Consider the following 10489-nt stretch of genomic DNA (forward strand, 5'->3'; position numbering starts at 1 on the left):
GGAAATTTGCTCCCTCAGTTCCTACATAATTAGACATGTTAGTATCATTACGTAAAAAAGAGTTAATAGTTTATACAATTGTCATCAGAATTACTTAAACTTACAATTGCTTCCTTTTTACTTTTTTGAAGAGCGAAAGCTTCCAAATCATCCTTTGATACGCTTGGCCATTTTTGCCATGGGAGTTGCTCTTCCTCGATGACTTCATCATCATTGCCACCTCCTTTCTTATTCTTTAGTTTTCTCACAACTGTCTTTGTGATCCACCCACGAACTAAGGTGGTCTTGAAGCCTTTGAATCTTTCCGCTAGTAAAGATTCAAACACCCTTCGCTTGGCGGCATCATTTGGAATATTAAACAGACTCTGCAAGCACAAATAAAAGTGATTATTAGTTTCCCCTCTTAAATAACAATAAAGTGAAGGTATTTATAATTGTGTAAATGTGCAAACAAAATACTTTCCCTTGTATCATTCCAAAATGTGTCAATCAAGTCTGGAGATACTTCCCGCCAACCAAGAGTAATGGGGAATTTGCGCACACAAATGCCAACGTCAACAGCATTTGGAGCCTTGTCATACTTCAGTACCATGGGAGCGACGGGTTTCTTGAAACTTGTCGTAGGACCCCTTGCCTTTTTCTTAGCCGGTGCCTTTACCCCCCTCCACTTTGTCCTTGGCTTTGAGTGTGGGAAGTATGATTCTCACCAACCGTCTCAGAAACTGCATTATCGATAGGAGGCGCTCGTTTAGCTGAAATTTCAAAGTCATCAAGCCTACGCTCCAACTCATCCTGAGCCTGATCTTCTGCCTCACCCAAATCAGGCTCCTTGTTCACATCATACAACTCGTCCTCATCCTCAGAGAAATCATCATCATCATCCTCTACATCCTCGACACAAATACGGTCCCGATCGTCAGCCATGAGATGTAAACACCTACCAATACAAACATAACACGTTATTAGTTGTAATATAAATAAATTTGTAAGGTAAAGTTATAATAAAATATAAATTAATGAATTATAATACAAATCAACATAGAAAATGGACAAGTGTAGGTCGTTTGTATCCCATATTTCAAATGTTTTAAAAGTTACTTCATTCATTTAAAAGAAAATGTGAAAAATGGGCAAGTAAGTTAACACTTTCATTCATTTTCACCTAACCTGTGATTTAATAATAATTTCAACGCCTACAATTTCAAAATTGCTGAAAAATAGTACCTCAATCTAAGATTCCTTCGTTGTGGTCTGATCACATATAATTGGCTTGGTCATCTATGTCATTTGTTACAACAGGTCTAGGAATAGTGGAAGGTGTCGAGTCATCAAACGCATCATATTCTTCCTCATCCTTGATATCTTTAATGCCTAGAATTCTTCTTTTGCCGGCTAGCACAATAGACCATTTTGAATCGGCTGGGTCAGTTACGTAAAACACTTGCTTAGCTTGAGATGCAAGGATGAATGGTTCCGCACTATCATTCAGATGGCCAAGATCTACAAGATGTAAAGTCATCATATTTGATATTACGCCTGATATTATCAACCCAATTACACCGGAAAAGAGCAACCGTGAAGTTACAATAATCAACCTCCCATATTTCTTGAATTCGACCATAGTATGACAATTCTGCATCAACAGGTGATTAATCCTTAGCACTTGCAAACTCCCTTGACGATGCCACAAGCGTTACACCATTGTTTTGGGTCGAGGAAGATTTCAAATCTTGACGCTCAGTCCAAAAAGTGTACCCATTTATGTCATATCCCTTAAATGAGCGAACATCATCCCTAGGACCATAAGCAAGCCACCTTACTGTATCAGTGACCCTCTCATCCATTCTACCCATCACTCGATCACGAAACCAATTCACAAACCTCTTATTATGCAACTGCATCAATGCCCTTTCACTTTTCGATGGGAATTCATCACGCAAACTAGCCATTTGCTCATCTAAGTATGGGTGAACATCTGCAACATGATGCAACACATATAGGTGTGCTTGTAAGAACTTATCTCGGTCTGGTGACATTCATTTCGACCCAATTGTGCCCTGAACATTAAGTCTCCCTTCATGTCGAGAAGTAGGAAGACAAATAGGTTCAGCAACGGCTATATAGTCGGCCACAAAATTACCAATCTCCTCACCCACGGTCCCTTGAATCATACTTCCTTCCAAGTTAGCCCGATTCCTTACCTTATTTTTCAATGTACCCATGTGTCTTTCAAAAGAATAGAACCACCTCATGAACACTGGACCGCACAATTTAATCTCACACACCAAATGAAGAATCAAATGCACCATTATGTCAAAAAATGAGGGTGGGAAGTACATCTCAAATTTGCACAAAGTCACAATCACATCCGCCTGCAAAGCATCAAGTGTACAAGGATCAAGCACTTTGTTGCATATTGTATTGAAAAACGAACAAAGGCTTGTAATAGCTTCCCTCACGTGCTTTGGTAAAATACCACGTATTGCAATTGGTAGGAATACTTGCATCAAAACATGACAATCATGGGATTTCATACTTGTCAGCTTCAATTCTCCATTTAAGGATATAAATCTTTTCATGTTAGATGTGTACCCTGATGGAACCTTAATGCCGCACAGACATGCACAAAACATCCGTTTTTCTACCCTTGACAATGTGTAGCAAGCCGGAGGTAAATAAGCCTTATCATCCTTGGCTTTTCCCGCATATTTCTTCTTCGACACATCCGTGGCTTTTCCCTTTCCCTTGCTCTTCCCGTTTCCTTTTTTCAAACTCATTTCAGTTTCCTTTTCCTGTTCCTTTCCCTTTCTAACCTTTTCCTGAGCCCATAATTCTGGACGAATCCCCATCTTTTTCAAATCTAACCGTGCACCCTTACCGTCCTTTGTTTTGCCTTGAATATTCATCAGCGTTCCCACAAGAGCATCACACACATTCTTCTCTATATGCATTACATCAAGACAGTGCCTAACATCATGTTCTTTTCAGTACGGAAGCTTCCAAAAGATTGATTCTTTTTTAAAGAGAGCAATTGAATCCGCAACTTTTTCTGTTTTCCCAAATAATGTTCGTATACCCTTAACTCGATCATAAACCTCCTCACCAGACAACGGCCTAGGCGCAGTCCCTCTTCCACTGTCCCATCGAAAGCCTTTTTCTGCCTACGATACGGGTGATCGCGCTTGAGCAACCTTCTGGTCCGCACGTACACCTCTTTGTGAGAATGATCAAGGCGGATGCTTGATGTGTCATCAATACAAATGGGGCATGCTTTTTTTCCTTTGTTCTTGTACCCAGACAAGTTGCCATATGCAGGAATATCATTAACGGTCCACATAAGAGCTGCACACAATGTGAACATCTCATTCTTACGAGCATCAAAAACGGAAACCCCTTCGTCCCACATCTTTCTCAAATCGTCAACAAGTGGCACAAGATAAACATCTATGTCGTTTCCAGGTTGCCTTGGCCCCGTTATCAAAAGTGAATGCATTACATATTTCCGTTTCATGCACAACCAAGGAGGCAAATTGTAGATCACTAAAAGTACCGGCCATCTGCTATGTTGGGTACTAAGAGTGCCAAATGGATTCATCCCGTCTGTGGACAAACCAAGCCTTAAATTTCTGACTTCATGACCAAATTCCCCAAACTTCATATCAATGTTCTTCCACTGCGGGGAGTCGGCTGGATGCTTCAACATTCTATTTTTCTTTCTTCCCTCTGCATGCCACCTAAGTTTTTAGCATCTTTTGGTGTTGAGAATAGACGCTTAAACCTTGGAATAATGGGAAGATACCACAACACCTTAGCAGGAGGTCCCTTCGTACCAGCATTGCAACTCATGCGCTTGTAACGCGACTTTTTGCATTGTGGACACTCCTCCAATTGTTCATATTCATTTCGATAAAGAATACAATCATTAGGACATGCATGTATCTTATTATACTCCAAACCAAATAGACACATGAGCTTCTTTGCGTAATAGTAAGACTTAGGAATTTAATTCCCGTCAGTCAACGTCTCACTTATCGCGGTCAACAAAGAAGTAAAACTATTGTCCGTCCACCCATGCATCGACTTAATGTTAAAAAGTGTTAGCACGGTTGATAGTTTGGACTATATTTTGCACCCAGGATACAAAGGCTTTTTAGAAGCCTCCGATAATGACTCAAACACGTCACCTTCAACACCACGCATCATCTCATCCACCCCTTCATCCTCGACCTCATCCACCTGATCATCCTCAAATCCATCCTCATCACCATTATTAATAATATGTTCACCATTCCAGTATTCCTTATCCACACGAATCTCATTGCTTCTATCATGCACATCATTTCCATTAACATTCCCACTGTACTCTCCTTCTTCACCGTGCCAAATCCACACATGGTATTTAAGCCTAAACCCATGACAAATTATATGATCTCTAATGATTTCAACACTATTGACCACCTTCACATTATTACAATCAACACAAGGACAATAGAGCCAATCGACACCCATTCTGCGCTGATAAGATGAAGCCCTCTCGCAAAACTCTTGAACCCCATTAAAGAATTCCAATGTATCACGTCTACCATACATCTAGCCACGATCCTTCTCTATTAAGTAAATTGTCTCTAAACGTAGCAACATATTACGAATAATGTATAATTGCTACATCTATTATATATGTAAATCAAATTCAAACACACACCATGCATATAACATTCATATAGATAAAAAAATTCATATATGCTTCCAAAGGGTCCTTATAACTCCAACCTAACCCATCCTTGAACGTGTAATCTCACTAGTGAATGTATGTCGACTTTCCAATTTTAAGGAAAATCCGGCAGCATTTCCCCCTACTTCTCCAAGTACACGATGTAGGTAATTACTTACCTACATATGTACCCAGAGAACAAGGTGAGGAAATGGTAAGCCAAGATGTTCCTTAAAATCGAAAAAAAAGACATACATTCACCACCTAAGTGAGAGTAAACGTTCAAGAACAGTCCCAACCGGGGACTATTCAAGACTTTCTCCTAATAAGAAAGCCTTGAACGGGTATCTAGGCATATGATGATGCAATCATTTCATATATTTTTGTATTTATTTGTCACTAAATAATACACAAGTTGTAATAGCATGAAAATTTTTTTATTAAATGAATAAAGAGACAGAAATATAGCTTAGTAAAGTGTATAATTGATACCAATATAGCAAGTACAATGGATGGATTATTTCTAACTTCCCACTTGAGCTAAATATGTAGTCTTCAAGCTAATAAACTTGTGCTTCAATTCACATATGTATCTATAAAAAAACAAAAAGAAAAAACAAAACAAAAAACAAAAGTTAGTAAGTATTTCATGGTTTGCTTGGTACATTAACGTTCATTCAAATACACCAACTTAAGAATCAAACATTAATACATAATGATGTTGTATTGTACCAAACCAATAATATACAAGAGAAAACATGACAGTTAAAATAATGGAATATAAGACCTTAATAAAAGTAATACAGACTATCTACCACACCACTCCTAGACTCCATTCAATACAACTAAACCAATGCCTCTAACAGCTCTAATGGTCTAAGAATAGACCAGGGCAAGAAAATTTGGGTGAAATCAATCCAAGAGATGGCAGAGCTCAGGCACAGCAAGTCCCTCGTTTATCTTACATTGAGCACACACATTGGCAATTGCAAGAGCAAGAACATGACCAAAACTTTGACAGTAACCTACCCTCAAGATAAGAAGACAGTACGTGTATCTTCTTGAACCCTAGTCATCACTTCATAGCCAGCAGTTAATGCCTTAATTGTTAAGGGTGATATGCCACAGTCCCCAAATCTGAAACAACAATCAAGAACATAGCTTAACAGATAAAGGTTAAAAATGAAATAGTACATCAATTGAAGTTCTTAAAGTCATTACGTAACACCAGCAAAAAACAAACAACATCAATTTTACCTATGCGAGGCAGCTAAGGATATAATTATCAGTGGCTAGAAATCTGTTGTTTCCCTCCCCTGCTCAAAATCTGACCACAACTCCTAAGCCATTAATCGTGAACAGCTAGACCCATTCTATTTTCACAACTCCTTCTAATACACTAGACCCTGGTATAACAGCTCCCTCACAACCCCCAATTCATCCACCAAATACCATCGTAGCCCAACCACCAAATAACACCAAACTCCCCTACTCCCTCACAGCCACCAATTCAATGACAAAACCTACATTACAAGAACCCTAAAAATTACTAAGCTGAAAAACAAATCCACGGAAACCCTATATTGCGAAGGAATTCGATAGTTTGCGCATACCACAAAAAACACTTACCTCGATGCTGCTTCAATGGAGGTGAGAAATCTCAAAATCTGCTTCAATGGAGAATAAAGCGCACGACCTTCAATGGAGGAGAGATATGGAGAAAGAAGGAGGTGCATGTAGCTGCTTCAATGGAAGTGAGAAAGCTCAGAACTTCAATGGAGTAAGGTGAAACCTAGGAGATGGTGGAAGAGAAGAGCGAAAAAACCAGGGAAATGTGTAAATGAAAATAGCAGGAGGAAAGAAAGACGTTGAGGCTTAAAGGGCGATTTATTTATTTATTTCTTTTATTTCGCACCGGTTTGAACTGGTGCTAATACAATATTTCGCACTGGTTTGGTTTGAACAGGTGCGAAATTTCTTTCCAACTTTTTTTTTATATATTTTTTATTTTTATTTTTTAATTAGCACCGGTTTGAACAGGTGCGAAAAATATAATTTTGCACCGGTTTGGTTGGAACCGGTGCGAAAAGTCAATTTCCCAATCCCGCCCATTTCTTTGCACACTGGTTTTCAAGAACCGGTGCGAAAGGGGGGGTGCCTATTTCATTTTTTACTTGTGTATGGCTGTAAAACTACTCCATCGTGGGCTTGGACCTCACGAACACAATCGTGTTATGGGGTGCAAGAACGCAAAAGAAATTTGGGATTTGTTGTAGATTACTCATGAAGGAACTAATGAGGTTAAGCGCTAAAAAATTGATCTACTTATATATTTCTAAGTATGAGAGATTTGAGATGCAACCAAAAGAAACCATTCAAGAGATGTTAACCCGATTCACTAACATTATAAATGAGTTAGTTTCTCTTGGTAGAAAAATTCCTACAGCTGAGCAGGTCAAGAAGGTCCTTCAAAGCCTCCCACAGGATGAAAGATAGAGAGCTAAAGTGACAGCCCTTCAGGAAACTAAGGACTTCACTATGTTCAATATCGAGCAACTGGCTGGTTCACTCATGACTTATGAGCAGCACCTTGGAGTTAGTAACAAACCTATGAAGAACAAAAGGCTGACACTTATAGATGATGATGAGGAAGACTCAGAAGTAGAGACGCACCTTAAGGAACTTTGTGAAAAAGTCTTGAATTCCTAAGCCTGATTATAGCTGCCCAAGTGTAGGTCCCATGACCACTTTATTAGAGACTGCCCCTAGTGGGAGAATGATAAAGGCAAGGGAAAGTTCAAGGAGCAAGGAAAGGAAAATTTAGCAAAGCAAACTATTCCAAGTTACACATGAAGAAAGCTACGATTGCTTCTTAGGGAGACTCAGACAGTGAAGAAGGAGAAGATGATCAACTAGATAAGGAAACTGCAAACCTTTGTCTTATGGCTAGATCAGATGATAACAGAGCCTACCTTGAAGAACTCCGGAAAGAGGTATTTCTTGATCCTAAACAGCTTAAAACTCTCTCTAAAGAAGTCTTAATTGATATATGTCTAGAAGAAGAAGAATACTTTAGTGAAACTTGTGTCAAGCTTAATGAATGTGAGAAAGCTCTCAAAATTGGAAAGAACATGGCACATGGTTGGAAACAGCCTATGCTACGGCTCAAAGCAAATTAAGAGAGCTAGACACTAAGTATAAACACATAACTAATATAGCTAATAGAATGAAGAATGACAGAATTCTCCTAAATGTTGAATTAACTCAGTATAAACTCATGAATTCTAATATTAGTTCTAGTAGTTCCTCAAATGATCAAATGAAAAAAATTCAGTGTTGATTTCAAAAATCTAAAAAATGAACTTTCGGTTTCGAAAACACAAAAGGATCAAATTGAGAAGGAACTGACTGCTAGAAAGGTTAGAAGCATATATCGAAAGGTCATACCTAAGTGGATCTTAGAAGCTCAAACAAAACGTACTGAAGGACTTAGTTATGTAGCCAAGAGAAAGGGAAAACAAAAGAAATATATAGAGCTTCCGAGCATGAAGATATGTACTTTTTGTGGTAAGACTAGACACCTCTATGAGCATTGTAGAAATAAAGAGGAAGCAAATTAAAGAATCTATAGGCAAGTATGGGTAAAGAAAACTGATATTGCATCCACATCCAAGGAACCCTAGGAAACTTGCATTCCTGATCCTAATGCTTAGTTTTCTTACAGGTTCTAGTGAGGGGGAAAAACTCGTGGTATCTCGACAGCGGGTGTTCCAAATACATGACAGGTGATAAATCAAAATTTCTCTCACTAGAAGACTACCCTAGAGGAATTTTAACCTTTGGGGATAATAAGATGGGTGAGATCATTGCAAAAGGAAAGATTGGAAGATCGAAGTCTCACTACATAGACAACGTGTTCTTGGTTGAGGGCTTGATGCACAACTTGATCAGTATATCACAATTTTGTGATAGAGGAAACTCTGTAAGTTTTACTTCTGATGCTTACCAAATCATCAACAACTCAGGAAAGATTGTTCTTGAAGGAACGAGAAGAGGGAACACATATACTGTTGACCTCAACTTAATCCCAAGGAACAACCTTACATGTGTGGGTGTTGTTGAAGACGATCCCTTGCTATGGCATAAACGTTTTGGACATGCTAGCTTTTCACTACTCGACAAACTAAGGTCAAGGAACTTGGTTGTAGGACTACCTACAGTTAATTTCCTACACAACAAAGTTTGTTATGCATGTGTGAAAGGCAAAAATGTTCGTTCATCTTTTAAATCGAAGAAAATGGTGAGCACCACAAAGCCTATGGAATTAATCCATATGAATTTGTGTGGTCCCATGAGAATTCAAAGCAGGAGTAGCAAGAAGTATATATGTTGGTTATTATTGATGAATATTCTTAATTCACTTGGGTGATTTTTCTTGCTAGCAAAGATGAAACCTTTGATGAGTTTGTTGCCTTTGCCATGAAAGTACAGAAGATCAGCGGCTATTTCATAATTCATCTCAGATCAGATCACGGAATTGAATTTGAGAACTTCAAGTTCGATGAGTTTTGCAGGGAAAATGGAATGAAGCACAACTTCTCAGGACCAAGAACTCCCCAACAAAACGGAGTTGTGGAAAGAAAGAATCGAACCCTAGAGGAAATGGCAAGAACGATGCTGATTGCAAGTGGATTGCCAAGAAACTCTGGGCTGAAGCCGTGACCATAACATTTTACATTCTCAACAGAGTAACAATCAGAAGCATCATCAATAAGACTCCAAAGAACTATTCAAGGGAAGAAAACCTAACATATCTCATCTCACGTCCTTCGGTTGTAAGTGCTTTTTACATAACAATGGTAAGAAAAACCTAGGTAAATTTGAGCGAGAAGTAAAGAGGCTATATTCCTTAGATATGCCTCTAATAGTAAAGCCTACAGAGTTTATAATAAAAATTCAATGTGTGTCGAGGAAAGCATTCACATAATATTTGATTAAGTTAACCAATTTGTGAGTGTACAGGAACAAGATGAAAATAATGATCTTGAAATTGGATTGATAAGAGATAAGGATGAAGAAGAAATTCAAAAGAAAACCAGAGAAGAGCAAACTGTTCCAGAGTTGAATCAATAGGAGAATGAAGAAGTTTCTCAGCCAGAAGAACAAGTCAATGAGGAACCAACAGAAGAAGAAAAAGCAGAAGGAACAGAGCAAGAAGCTCCTCAAATTGGAATTCCAGCAAGGGAATTTCAACCCAAGCCGTTCAAATATCAAGGTTTTCATCCTACTAATCTCATCATCAGTGTCATCGCTAAAGGAACTCAAACTAGATTGTAGATGATGAACTTCTGTGCCTTCCATGCATTTCTATCCATTCTAGAACCTCAAAATCATTTAGAAGCCTTGGGACATGCTGGTTGGATTGTGGCCATGCAAGAAGAGCTGAACGAGTTTGAGAGAAACAAATTTTGGCATCTCGAGCCTAACACAAAGAACAAGAAAGTCATTGGGCTCAACTGGGTGTACAGGAACAAGCTGGACGAGCATGGAGCCATAGTAAGGAACAAGGAAAGATTGGTTGTGAAAGGCTACAACCAATAGGAAGGTATTGATTTCGGTGAAACCTTTGCTCCAGTAGCTAGATTAGAAGCTTGATGAGTGCAATTTATGGCACTCATTTGATGAGTTTTTAAGTTGTTTTTACTTTCTAAATAAATGCTTGGTTTTATCCATTTTTTCTTTAGTTTCTTTATTCTTTCTTATTTTGTGCTTTTGTCC

Source organism: Chenopodium quinoa, unplaced genomic scaffold, assembly GCF_001683475.1.
Source record: "Chenopodium quinoa cultivar QQ74 unplaced genomic scaffold, ASM168347v1, whole genome shotgun sequence".
NCBI classification, from domain to species: domain Eukaryota; kingdom Viridiplantae; phylum Streptophyta; class Magnoliopsida; order Caryophyllales; family Amaranthaceae; genus Chenopodium; species Chenopodium quinoa.